This window comes from Silene latifolia, chromosome 9 (genome assembly GCF_048544455.1).
Source record: "Silene latifolia isolate original U9 population chromosome 9, ASM4854445v1, whole genome shotgun sequence".
NCBI lineage: Eukaryota > Viridiplantae > Streptophyta > Magnoliopsida > Caryophyllales > Caryophyllaceae > Silene > Silene latifolia.
This window is the reverse complement of record NC_133534.1, coordinates 24,080,624-24,095,425: the sequence shown is the minus strand read 5'-3', so window position 1 is coordinate 24,095,425 and position 14,802 is coordinate 24,080,624. Positions and strand designations below refer to the sequence as shown.

The 14,802-nt window shown below is 43.7% G+C and overlaps 1 non-coding gene across 1 annotated transcript; it reads left to right on the top strand.

The window, feature by feature from the left end:
- The first annotated feature begins 13,599 nt into the window (after positions 1 to 13,599).
- LOC141603521 (small nucleolar RNA R71) lies at positions 13,600 to 13,706 on the top strand. Its single transcript, XR_012525392.1, has one exon. It is a non-coding gene; the product is annotated as a small nucleolar RNA R71 (small nucleolar RNA).
- The last annotated feature ends 1,096 nt before the right edge of the window (positions 13,707 to 14,802 follow it).

The window sequence follows — 14,802 nt, the reverse complement described above, 5'->3', positions numbered from 1 at the left end:
CAGTCGAAACTATTTTATTTCGCAACTTGCCCTTACTCGACAGAGTAAGGGCTACTCGATAGAGTACCCCAAGACATATAAATACGGAGTATTACAGTCTTCCCTCCTTAAAAGGAACTTCGTCCCCGAAGTTCAAACCACTACTAAACAAAGGTACTCCCCTAACATTCCCGACTCAGCAACCGAACATAAAACATGATACAAACCCAAGACAAACATCCCGACACAACATATAAAAGGTGTATAAAACTCTTAAAAACTCTCGCGATCATCTCCTACCCCCCTAAAAGAAACAAGGTTACGTCCCCGTAACCATACATACCTGATCAAAAAGGAAAGGGTAACGCTCTTTCATGATATCCTCTGCCTCCCATGTAGCTTCCTCAGTCTCGTGGTTAGACCAAAGGATCTTAAGCAAAACTGTCTCACCACTCCTGGTCTTTCTAACCTTTCGGTCTAGGATCTGCTTAGGCACCTCAAGATATGATAAGGACTCATCTAGCTCTAAGCTCTCTGCCTCCAACACATGTGACGGGTCACTCACATACTTCCGCAGCTGCGATACATGAAACACATTATGCACTCTCTCCAACGCAGCCGGTAAAGCCAAACGATAAGCAACTTCCCCAACTCGCTCTAAGATCTCATAAGGCCCTATAAACTTCTGACTTAGCTTGCCTTTCTTCCCAAATCTCATAACTCCACGCATCGGAGACACTTTCAAAAGAACCTTGTCCCCAACTTCAAACTCTATGTCCCGACGATGTAGATCTGCATAACTCTTTTGTCGATCCTGGGGCGCTTCTCATCCGTTCCCCGATCATCTTAATCTGTTCCACCATCTCATGCACCATCTCTGGTCCTAAAACCACTTTGCCTCGACTATCGTCCCAACAGATTGGACTCCTACACCTCCTCCCATACAAAGCCTCAAACGGTGCCATACCTATACTGGTGTGATAGCTGTTGTTGTAAGAAAATTCTATCAAGTCCAACCTCTGCTCCCAGCTACCACCAAAATCCATCACACAAGCACGTTCTTTCGATAGGCCATAGCCAGTTGTGCCTTAGTCCATGTATCTTTCATTGGAACAAAGTGAGCTGACTTGGTCAGACGATCCACTATCACCCAAATCATGTTGTTACCTTGCTGACTCTTAGGCAAACCCACAATGAAATCCATGGAAATGGATTCCCACTTCCACTCAGGCACCTCTAAAGACTGAATCTTACCTTGTGGTCTTCTCTGTTCCCCTTTAACTCTTTGGCATGTCAAACAACGGACACAAACTCAAATTGTCTCTTTCTTCATCCCAGGCCACCAAAACGTTTTCTTCAAATCCTTGTATAGCTTGTCTCCACCTGGATGAACTGAATATGGTGTGCAATGCGCTTCTTTCATGATCATCTTTTTCAACTCCTCATCATTAGGGACACACCACCTACCATCAAACCTCAAACTACCATCTGAATGAATAGAAAACCGGGACACTGTCCCTTTCTCTACTCCAGCTCTCCACTCAACTATCTTAGGATCCAAAGCCTGCTTATCCCGAATGTCATCATAAAACTCCAGATGTACTATCATATCACCCACGGTATCTCCTTTCTGCATCATATGTATCCCAAAGCTCGCTACCTCATCCCTCAGCCTCATCAAAGATAGAGCTGTACATAAGGAATGTACACTCTTCCTACTCAAAGCATCAGCTACAACGTTGGCCTTCCCTTCATGGTAGATGATTTCCATGTCGTAGTCGCCAATCAACTCCATCCACCTCCTCTGTCTCATGTTCAACTCCTTCTGCGTGAAGATGTACTTAAGACTCTTGTGGTCAGAAAATACCTTAAAGATTGCTCCATAAAGGTAATGTCTCCAAATCTTGAGAGCAAACACCACTGCACCCAACTACAGATCATGAGTAGGGTAGTTCTCCTCATAAGGCTTCAACTGCCTAGAAGCATAGGCAATCACTTTACCATTCTGCATCAACACACATCCCAACCCATTCTTCGAGGCATCTGTATAAACCTCGAAATTCTCGCTCCCTTCAGTAAATGCGAGGACGGGAGAGCTGTGGTCAAACGCTCCTTTAATGTTTGGAACGCCGTCTCACAACTCTCATCCCAACGAAACATGTTCTCTTTCCTCATCAACGCTGTCATCGGTCTAGCTATCTTGGAGAAATCTTTCACGAACCGTCTGTAGTATCCAGCTAAACCCAAGAAACTCCTAACCTCAGCAACATTCTTTGGTGCTTCCCACTTTGTCACTGCCTCAATCTTCGCCGGATCCACAGCTACCCCATCCTTAGAGATTACATGCCCCAGAAAAGCAACTTTCTCTAACCAGAACTCACACTTGGACAGCTTAGCATACAACTCATGATCCCTCAAAGTCTGCAACACGATCCTCAGATGCTCCTCATGCTCCTCCTTAGTCTTAGAATAGACTAAGATGTCATCGATAAACACTACTACAAACTGATCCAAGAACTGTCTGAAGATTCTATTCATCAAATCCATAAACACTGCCGGCGCATTAGACAACCCAAACGGCATCACCACATACTCATAGTGGCCATACCTTGACGTGAAAGCCGTCTTCGGTATGTCCACCTCTCTAATCTTCACCTGATGGTACCCCGACCTCAAATCAATCTTAGAAAAGACTGTTGCACCGTTCAGCTGATCAAACAGATCGTCTATCCTTGGCAAAGGATACTTGTTCTTTATCGTCACACGGTTCAGCTCCCTGTAATCTATGCATAGCCTCAAACTCCCATCTTTCTTCTTCACGAAAAGAACTGGTGCTCCCCAAGGCGATACACTTGGCCTAATGTATCCCTTCTCTATCAAATCATCCAACTGCTTCCTAAGTTCCTCCATCTCCTTAGGACCCATACGGTACGGTGCCTTAGAGATTGGCCCCGTCCCTGGCTTCAATTCTACGGTGAAATCTATCTCCCTCTTCGGTGGCAACCCCGGAATCTCCTCTGGAAAAACATCTGCAAACTCTCCCACCACCGGTATCTCGTCAATCGCCGGCTCTCTATCCGGTCATCTCTCACATGGCACAAAATCGGAGGACATCCCTTCCTCGATACGACTTCAAGGTGACAAATTTAATCAACTTAACTTTGGGTTTGACTAGAAACCCACGGTAAGACACACTAACACCCTTTGGACCTCTTAAAGACACTTTCTTTTGATGACAGTCTATCTTAGCTTTATACTTTCCTAACCAATCCATCCCAACTATCATCTCAAAGCCGTTAAAAGGAAACTCTAGCAAGTCTACAGGGAAATCGACTTGCCCAACTATCAAAGATACATCTCTAAACAACCTCCCACACGGTACAGACTCACCCGAAGGTATGAAAACTTGCTCACTAACAGACTCATATACTCTCAAACCCAACTGTTTTACATGACTCGAAGACACAAACGACTGAGAAGCCCCCGAATCAAACAAAACAAATGTAGGAATACCGTTAACGAGGAATGTACCGGTGATAACGTGCGCATCCTCCTCAGCTGCCTTCTTCTCCATCATGAACAACTTGCCACTGGTCTTCTGCCCACCTCCCTGGACAGTACTGGCTGATGCGGTCGGCTTAGCACCCGACCCTTGATTGTTGTTGTTGTTCGTCGGTGTCTTCTGATAAAAATTACCGCCGTTGCGGTTGCCTCCACTCTGGTAACTCTGACTTCCCCGGTTTGGCCATGATCCAGCCGGTCTGTTGCTCGCGAAGCTCTGTGCAGGTCTCTGGAAAGATCCTGGTGCACTTGTGCACTCATGTCTCTTGTGGCCTACGCCACCACAACCAAACCAGGTCACTCCCCAACTATTACTCACACTCCCACGGCCACGCCCAAAGGACGCCCCAGCACTAAACCCAGACCCAGAAGAAAATCCTTTAGACTGATTGTGGTTGCCTTTCTTGTGATTCGATTGGCCACCACCCTCGCTCTCAGACTTCCTCTTCTCCCCACCTAACCTCTCCTGAGCCATCTCCACCAACCTCTCAGCCCTTCCAGCCCTCTCATAAGCTTCCTTAACATCGGTAAGGATCCCCACGGGTAACTTATCCATAATCGTGGTAGTCAACCCTCTCTCAAACCTCAAGGCCAGGTTCTCCTCACTCAAACCCATATCCTCAGCATACCTGGACTTCTCATTGAACTGTCTGTAGTACTCGGCTACCGACATCTCAGCGGTTATCTTAAACTTATCAAACTCTTCCCTCAACTTACTCCTCACATGCTCCGGTACAAACTCCTTCCTCACAGCCCTACGAAACTCCTCCCAAGGTATAGCAGGTAAGCCTTGGTTGGTGTATATCTCCTTAGCACTCACCTTCACTGAATCCCACCACTTGCCTGCTGCCTCCCTCAGATAGAACGCAGCCTGTTCCACTCTCATCTCATCAGGGCAATGAACCAAGTCTAAGATGTTCTCCATCTCTCTCAGCCAACTATCAAGCAGATTGGGTTCCCCAACCCCCTTGTATTCCTTCGGGTTAAACCTCGCAATGTAAAGGCTGATTTTTGAATGATCCACCTCCTTCTCCTTACTCTTATCCTTGTCCTCATTCACTCTCTTCAGGGTCTCAGTAAGAGCATCCTGGTGCTCTAACATCTTAACGATGTCATCCGTGGTCATAAGCTCAGCTCTCGCATACAAAGCAGTTCTCTTGGGCGGCATCTTGAAGCTATATAAGAAAGGGGTAAACATAAACACACGTACTAAACTTCAAAACTCGAAAACACGATGCCCAGAACCCACTCGATCGAGTTCCCAATCACACTCGATCGAGTAACGGGCTACTCGATCGAGTGCCCCACGTACTCGATCGAGTACCCAAACTCCAGAACCAAACAGACCTTCTGATCTCTTACACACTCGATCGAGTATCTAGGCTACTCGATCGAGTGACCCCCTACTCGATCGAGTACCCCTAGTTACTCGATCGAGTGCCCCAAAACTCGATTCTGGACTCAAAATCGTCAAAAACCCACCCGATCGAGTCAGTTTCACTCGATCGAGTACCACTAATACGTAAGAGCTACCCGCATATTACGTCATATACTAACATGCTAAACTTTATAAAACCACATGATATCATAATAAATATGCTACGCATCTATTCTACTATCAACAAGATCAATTCATCATGCTATTAAAGCCACATTGTAAACATCCAACATGTTATTCCAACATCAAGTCTAACATATATTACTTTTCTTTCACATTCTCAACTTCTCCTTCAACATCCAACAACCACACACTTCATCACATTGTTAACATGTTAACCAAGCACACATATGACTCGACAAACACTTTCCCATGTGACCGGTTCAAAGTTGTAGGGCGACCCCCGCGACTTTAGGACGTCTCCCAAGCCTTTGCACTAGCTCCTACAACTTTTACCCCGGGTTCATTTTAATTGACTCCCTATGTTCATTAAGTTCATTGGTTACAGGTTTCAGGATCGTCGCTCTAATACCATTTGTAACACCCCCATACTCCGAGTGCCTTACCAGGACCACTCAGGTATGAAGACATCACCATCTCGGTCGCCCGAGGTATGATAATCAAATAGACAAAACAGAAACAACGTTTATTATAAATGGTTTAATGAATAAATACAATCCTCAAAACCAAACCAAAGTATGATACATTATTATCAAATGACTGTTCTAACTGAAATGTAGATAAACTAAGGCTACAGCGGAAGACTCCTATCATCTGTCATGGCATCCCAGCTATCCCAAAGACTCATCTCAATACCGCTCAATATCTGCTCACCATCCCGAATGGATCACCGCAGTTTACAAAACAACACCGGGTCGATACTAATCACACAATCAATATAGATAACAATAATAAGATAAACAGACAAATTGAACCTCACACACACACACACACACACACACACACACCAACTCCCATCATCTCAATACTTGATCGTCCACTGACCCACCACAAATGGGGGACCGCAACCGTTCCCACCTAAGCCCCGCTCATCATATCGAGCGATAACCCCGTCCATTAATGTGCACATCCCCTCCCGTGGCGGGTTCCACGGAGGGCGAAACTAGGGCGTGAGGCCACTCCTGCAAGCGACCCCACTCAGCCGAGAACGCATCTCGAGAACCATCAACAACGATCACAACCACAAACACAGTACAATCATTATATCAAACAACTAAATACAAGACATCACCAATATCCCATTATGGGACTAATACGAGTAGGAAATCCTACCTGAAAGCACAACAAGCGACGGTATCTACAAAAGATCAAAACGCCTCTTCTACGAATCCTCCTCCTATCATATAGCACATAAAGACTACACATCACAAACTACTCATAAAACCCCCAAACCCTAAATTAGGGTTTAACCAAACTTAGCAAAACATTATAAAAATTGTATTAAAAGCTTACCCTCGACGCAAGGAACTCAACGATACGAACTATGACACGAATCGACCGTCGAACTCCGGAATTGCTAAGGATGCGATTAGGAAGATGAATCGATCGCTTTCTCTCTTAAACAGGTTTTAGGTTTTGGTAAAAGTGTTTTAAAACAACGACTATTATGTTTAAATACCCTAATCGCATAATTAACAAAACCCGCGAAAAAACTCCCCGTAAACCGGACACTCGATCGAGTACCCAAGGTACTCGATCGAGTACCCCCTTACTCGATCGAGTACCCCAGCTACTCGATCGAGTACCCAACAGGTCAGAAACTATTTTATTTCGCAACTTGCCCTTACTCGACAGAGTAAGGGCTACTCGATAGAGTACCCCAAGACATATAAATACGGAGTATTACACTCCGACTCTGAATCCGACTCCGACTCGAACTCATCATCTTCTGGTTCTCCTTTGAACATCTCTCCTTCTCCAGTGGTGAGCTTGAAGAGTCTTCCTTGATTGTTGGTCCACTTGATCGATTTTCTCCATCCTTTCTGCTGATTTGTGCTTGTTTCTGTGATTAACGCGGTAGGGTTGAAGTGGTCGTCTTGAAGTATCATGGTAATGATCTCATCCTGCGCGGCTCTAACAAATCGATCTTCTCCGAACAACAAGCTAACAGCTTGTTCGTCTAAGCAAGGTGCTTGACGGGTTTTGACGGTAGGAACCGTTTCTGGAGGAATGAAGTAGCAATCGTGAAAGATCTCGATTCCGGCTAGCTTCCTCTCGAGATAATGCCAAGGCTCGGGAAATCCGTGAAAGAGTTCCAGGCTTCCCTCCTTAACAAAGTACCCATTTAAGGTGGGGAGATAGGGTCGCATTTGGACTCCCCGTGTACTTACATTCGAACTTGAGCAAGCATCTTGAGAACCTCCTCTTTAGTGGGTTTGTACCCTAGGCCAAGTGGTATTCTTTTTTAGTTGCCTTCCTTATATGGTGCGAAGGTATTTCTTCGGATAGGGTTCAAAGACATTCCAGGGAAGTATCCCTGGGTTTTGAGTATGTGGTTGACCACCAAGTTCGAGTAGGGGTCGTAGTACAAGGGTGCCAGTTCACTTTCTATGACGCTTATGCTTTGGAAGCCCCCAAGCTCATATACTGGATCTGCGAGAACTTGATTATTTGACTTCTTTTCGATTATTGCTTTGATGGGTGATGAAGTGATCGTCACTACTTTGCCATTTAGTGGAATCTTGATCTTTTGATGAAGGGTGGATGTCACTGCTTTGGAAGCGTGAATCCAAGGTCTTCCTAGAAGTATGTTGAAGGAAGCTTCGATTTCCACTATTTTGAAGTTAACCTTTCGCTCAATTTGTCCTGTGGCTATGGTTAGATTAATGAGTCCTGCAACCTTTCGTCGTGTACCATCATATGCGCGAACACCTTGATTGGTAGGGGTCCAATCCGACTCTTTCATGCCTAGTTTGTATGCCGTTTTGAGGGGTATGACGTTGACCGCAGAGCCATCATCTACCAAGGTCATTGGCACATTTTTCTTTAGACAAATGACAGTGATGTAGAGAGCCAAGTTGTGACTAGCGCCGAAAGGCGGTAGATCTTCGTCTGAGAAAGTAATAGGATTACTTAGCTTCGGTGATTCTTGGAAGACCAAGTTGACTACATCGTCGGGTGTCGAGTTATGTGCTACATTTAGCTTGGCCAAGGCTTGCAGTAATGCTTGGCGATGTGGGAACGAGCTTGCTACTAATTGCCAGACTGAAAGATCAACCTTTGTCTTCTGTAATTGCTTGAGCAAATGATCAGTGGAGTCATCTTCGTTATCATTTGGTGTGATAACGTTGGTTGGACCATTTTGAGTAGTGCTTTGATATGGGCGACCCGAACGAGTTAGGTGGTCCACATCTTGATCTTCGCCATTTTGGACTATTTCTTTGACTAGGGAGTTTTCAATGAGATACTCGTCCTCATCATCGTCGGCCCAAACTCCATTGATTGTAGCTAGTCTTCTCATTCTCATGATTTCATTTTCTAGTCGTATTATTTGGTCGACTAATTTATCTACCACAGCGACTATTTCTTGCATAGTAGCATTTTGAGAGAAGACTAGTGGCACATGCTCTTTAGGTGTCGCGTTGGGATCACGAGCAGTTGTCACCACATTTTCTAATTCCCAAACTTGCTTATCCACACTCCTTGCCCATGTTATGAAGTCGGAAATAGTAGGGGAGATGGTAGAGTAGAAACCTTCATTTTCGATTGCATAGATTTCATTTTCGATTGGAGAAATGAGGTGTGAACAATCTAAGGTAGATTCATCACTTGTGATCACTAGAACTCCAAGAGGATTCTAAGTGTTGTTTGGCAATCGACCATCTTCAATCATGTCTTGAAGCACATTTTTCAACTTGTAGCACTTTTCTGTGTCATGTCCCTTGCCCCTATGGTATTCACAGTATGAGTTCTCGTCCCAGAACTTGAATTTCCTTTCGGGTTCGGGAGTAGGTCCAATGGGTTGAAGTTTGCCTTGCTTCATTAGCCTTTTTAGAGCGTTGGCGTAAGTGTCCCCAAGATTTGTGAATTTCCTTGGTGGGGTAGTTTTCTTGGATGGCTCGAGAAGGTTTACTTCATCTGTCTTGCTAGTAGAGCCGTATGAACGGCTTGTTGAGCCTTGATATCCTCGGCCTACTGTTTTGGACAAGAGTACTTTACGGATGTCATCTTCGATCCTTGTCCCTAGTACGGTTAAATCCTTGAAACTTTTGATCTTTTGGTATCTCAAATGGTTGGCATACATGGGTTTGAGATTATCCACGAACTTCTCCACAAGGGTAGCCTCATCCGGACGTTCAACTAGTTGGGTACTAGTCTTCCTCCACCTACTTATGAAGTCGGTGAATCCTTCTTTGTCATTTTGGGTAAGAACCTCTAGAGTGCGCATGTTAACATGGATCTCGGCATTATCCGCATATTGTTTAGAAAACTCGATTGCAGCATCTTCCCAAGTAGCGACCCTCTTATGATCTAGAGAGTAGAACCATTGCTTTGGGATAGTGTCAAGAGATGAAGGAAAGATCCTTAAGAACATCTCGGGTTTGATGCCTTTGATAGACATGTAATCCTTGAAAGCACGGATGTGGTTCAAAGGGTTCTCATGACCCTTGAATTTAGGGATATCCGTCATATTGAAGTTGGTTGGTAATTTGGCATCGACGGCCTCCTACTTGCGGTTATTCTCTCTTTAAATGTCATCCCCCTTAAGGTACATCAATTGCTCCTCTAAGTATCGGAGTCTTTTCTCAGCTACAGTCATCCTCATGAGAGGATTTTCATCCCTGGATTCATTCTCGGAGTCACCTATTACTTCACTTTCATGGGGAGGCAACCTTCCCTCTACGGCATAGATCCGGCCCTCGATGATCTCAAGGCGATCATGGACTTGGTCTTGGGTATCTTGGATACGGGCTAATTAAACTAAGTCAAGGCAACCACGGAGTTCAGGGACAGAATTCAACCCGGAATAGGCGCAGCAGAGCTGCATCCTTTGGAATAGGCGCAGCAGACGCTGCGTCTGTTCCTGACCTGAATTCTGGCTGTGAAGCCGGAATTGCGTGTTGTTAATACTCATTGGTGGATTTGACGATGGATTAATTTATTTACTCGGATGGAAGTGATTAGTAGGTTAATTACATACGATTAATGGGTCATGAAAACGATAAAACATGGATGAGACGGAGATAAGGCGGGTTAATTACATGATTAATGATTGATTAGTGACATGTGTGAACAAAATAGGTTAAATATGACAAATTAATAATGAATTAATGATGAACATGCGATGAATGTGACAATAGACAGATTAAAATATATCAAAGACGAATTCCAGAAACTCAATATGAACAAATCGAACTTCTACAACCCGGATTGAGTTTAATGACGAAAACCCGCAAATATGAGATTATAAGGGATTTAAGTCGGATTTAATGACGAATTAAACGTGTTAATGATGATGAATAATATACATGTGAAATATTAGACTATTATAACGAAGAATTAACAATCAAACGAATAAACAAATAAGAATTTGACGAATTACAGAGGACGAAGGAAAAAGAAAGGAAGCGGGAACTGCGGCAGCCTCATGAAGAGGCGCAGGCAGTATCGCGCTCCTTCAAGAGGCGCAGCGATTCTTTGCGTCCTTTCTCGACTGCTAGTTAGTCTTAAAATCCGTAAAAAAAAGGTTTTAAAGCACGGTTTAGAAATCGGTTTTAAGAGGTATTTACGACATAAACCTTACAATTGATGATACAAAAAGTAAAATACAATAAATAAAAGAGAGATTTACACCCTCAGACTTACATGTTGACGAAACGAGAAGGACTAAGATATCGATTAGTGATGCTCAACGCGAATGCAAAGAAAGTGCCCTCGTAAGAGGAAAACAATTAGATTAATTAAGTCTATTGATGTGTAGTTTGTCAAGTTGGTCGGTCATGCAAACGAGGCTGGTACTCAGAAGGATCCGAGCTTACGTGATTGAAAGATCAAGCACGTAGACGCCAAAAAGTAAGAACAAAAGTCTAGAATGCAAAGGGAGAAGAGAAGGGCGGACACTCGCGTGAGAAATATGAGGAGCGAAGGCTCCTATTTATACTAATCACGTGGAGGAAATAGGGTTTCGGAGACTCTTTGGAAGTGAATCTCGGAAAGATATGAAAAAGATACGAAAATTACGCGAGAATAGGACTGGGAAGAGGCGCAGCAAGCACTGCGTCTCTTGGAAGAGGCGCAGCACCTGCTGCGTCTGTTCCCAAGTGGTTTCCTCCTGCGGAAGAAAGATTTTCGTGTTTGAGTTATGGAAGGACGGAATAATTTGGTTTTCCTTAATACTTTATATGAATATTACGGGAAATTGTTTGCCAAAAGATTAAGATTGTGAAATATTTATAAAATATGGAATAGAAATATCCTAACATTCCAACATTCCGACTCTGGGATTGAACGATTATCAGAAAATGGAGACGGTTTTAGGCTCGGACTCCAAATGTACTCTATTTACTGTCAAAACGACCGTATCGGCACGTAGATGATAACTAAGAGGTAGACATTAATATTTGAGCAATCACTCGACGATAAACTTATGAATTGTCACAAATCGTTCCGCGTACCAAACATGCGGCCCAATCATCACCGGGTGATTTGCGAGAGGTGCAGAAATGAGGTATCTACAATGTGTGTGGTGGTTGTATTGTTATTGTTGATTTATCATACTTCTTGTGATTGTGACAGTTGTTGATTAATATCGTTGATTGTTGCTGTTGTATCTGTCTGTGATCTTCGGGGTGCGTCCCTGGCTGAGTGGAGTCACTTGCGGGAGTGGCTTCACGCCCTTGATTCACCTTCTGTGGAACCCGCCACAGAAGGGATGTGCACATTAATGAACATGGGTTTATCGCTCGGATGAGATGAGCGGGGCTTAGGCGGGTACGGCTGCGGTCCCCCACTGGCGGTGTGGAGTACCTGTTGTGATGGGTACTCTGGCAGGACTACACACTTTAGTGTATAGTCAGTTGTGTGGAGATTGATTATGGAGACTGGGTTGGATGTGACGGTTGAGCTGTTTGGCATTTGTTTTATTGTGATTTGTATTGTGTAATTAGTACTGACCCCGTTGTTTGTTTTGTAAAACTGTGGTGATCCATTCGGGGATGGTGAGTAGTTGTTGAGCAGGTTGGATACGATGCATTTGGGCTAACTGGGATGAGTCATCATTTGGCATTAGAAGAGTCTTCCGTTGTGTCAGACGGTGGCTGTAGCTGTTAAGTTTTGCTAGTAGACAATTTTGGTTTTGGATTGTATTTCATTTAACAGTTTTTGTTTGAGACATGTAATCACTTAAACTATATTTACTTTTAAAATACGTTTCTTTATTGTCTTATGATTATCATTGCATCGGGTAACCGAGATGGTGACATTCCTATACCTGAGTAGTCCTAATAAGGCACTTGGAGTATGGAGGTGTCACATCTCCACAACAATTTCCACAAGATCATCTTCAACCTCTTTTTCTTCAATCACCTTGGGTGGTTCAACAACAACATCCGGTTTGCTACTCTTTCTTTTCTTGATGATTACCCGGTCCTCCTACTCTCTCCTACTCCTCAAATGAATGGCATTTATGGTTTATGATTCTCCTCGGTTTTACCCGGAAATTTCCCACTATAGGCTTGTAGTTGACTCACTTGAGAAGCCAATTGGGAGATTTGATTGTCCGTTATTCTTTGAGAGGCTTGCATTTGGGTTCTAAGTTGGTTAATGGAGGAGGTTGTCTCCTCTTGTTTTTGAGTGGAATGAGTGATTAATTGTGTTTGAGTGTTGACGAGTTGGTTTTGAGAATTCATCAATTGCTCCATCATGAGCTCCATGTTTGACTTCGGTTGAGTGGATTGTTGAAAGGGTTGAGAATTTTGTTGAAATGGTTGGGAATTTTGTTGAAATGGTGGGCTGTTTGGTTGATTGAGTGGTTGGAATTGTTGTCTTGGTTAGAAGGATCTTCCTTGGAAGCCCGGTGGTCCTTGGTTGAATGATGTATTTGGCTTTTGAGGTTGAAAGTTTGGTTGTTGTGTTTTTTTTTGAAAGTGAGGTTTTGGACATTTTGTGAGCCATAGGAAAAATTTGGGTGGGCTCTCATTCCGGGGTGGTATTGGTTGTTGTTGAATGTTTGCTTTGCCGGACTAGATCCCCACACTCCATTCACTTGCTCCATGCAATTGCCCTCTCCTACCATCAAAGGACACTCATTTGGTGGATGTCCTTGATCTCCACAAATTTCACAACTATAAACTTGGTTCCTAATAGAAGAAGAAGAGTTGTTAGATGTGTTGCTTGAACTCATCAAAGCAACTTGTTGCTTGAGCTCTTCTATTAACCCTTTAACCTCAACATTGTTGGCCGACTCAACGGTTGACTTTCCCTTCCTCTTGTGCCTATCATTGTTCCAATGAAAAGTTCGGGAAGCCATTTCCTCAACAAGCTCCTTGGCCGTCTTGTGATTAATTTTGTCTAATGCCCCCTTTCCCGAGCCGGAATCTAGGTTCATTTTCATTTCATTGCTCAACCCCTCATAAAAGTTGTTGATCAACTCATCATCTCCAATCCCGTGATGAGGCCACAACTTTTGGAGTCCCTTATACCTTTCACATGCCTCGTAAAGGGTCTCATCATCTTGTTGAGTGAAGCCTTGTAGCTCACTTTTGATTCTTGCAGTTCTTTGTGGTGGGAAGTATTTGTTTAAGAAAGCTTTGGAGACATCATTCCAAGTCCGAAGAGAATCGGGCTCACAAATCTTTAGCCACTCCTTAGCACTCCCCCTCAAGGAGTAAGGAAAGAGCCTAAGGCGGATGGCATCCTTGGACACTCCATTCGCTTTAAACATGTCACAACTATCCAAGAATTCATTGAGATGTTCATTGGGGTTTTCGGTGGCTCCCCCTCCGAATTGGTTGCCTTGGACTAGTTATAACAAGGTAGCTTTCACATCAAAGTTGTTGGCTTGAATAGGTGGCTTGACAATACTTGGGTTTACCACCTTCTTTGGAGCCAAATTATCCCGCATAGGAACCGCGGCCATTGTTGCTTCTTCGGGAATTCCAAATGGATGCTCAAAAGACTCAAAAGTACTCAGTTCTTCATGAGTGTCTTCCACTACTAAATATTCTTCGGAAGTTGGAGTTTCTATAAATCCCCTTCTACGGAGTGAATTTAGTCTTCTTGCGGTAGCTTCAATCTCGTGGTCAATCGGATAAGTAGGTTGGCCTCTTCGATTTCTCCTACTCATGCAAAAAGTCCTACACACTCAAGATAAGGATTAGTAACACAAAAGACTTAGTCTAAACTAGAACGAAAACAATTAATATCTAGCCAAACTCCCCGGCAACAGCGCCAAAAACTTGATGGTTTCAAATTATACCTCGCAAGTGCACGATTGTCGTTGTACACTATTGAGGGTCGATCCCAGGAGGAGTTAAGTAGACTACTAATCGTTCTAATTCTTGTGCTTAGCTAAGTCAAACAATAATAAGGTATTGGAAATAATCTAACAACTAACTAGCAAAATGAAAAGCAATTAAACAAGAGAAGTAGAAACAAGCAAAGAGAGATTAAGTATTAATCAAATGATGAAAAAGCCTAGAACTCGGTTCTCCCATGACTATTCATAATTCCACATAACGATTCCCTAGGCTAATCATAAGGGTAGAAAGGCAAGGGGGAGATGGCTCTAATTCGCCTACTAACTCCCTCTCGGGCTCATAATAGGACACTAGAACTACCCACCAACCTCCCTCTCGGGTTCGAAG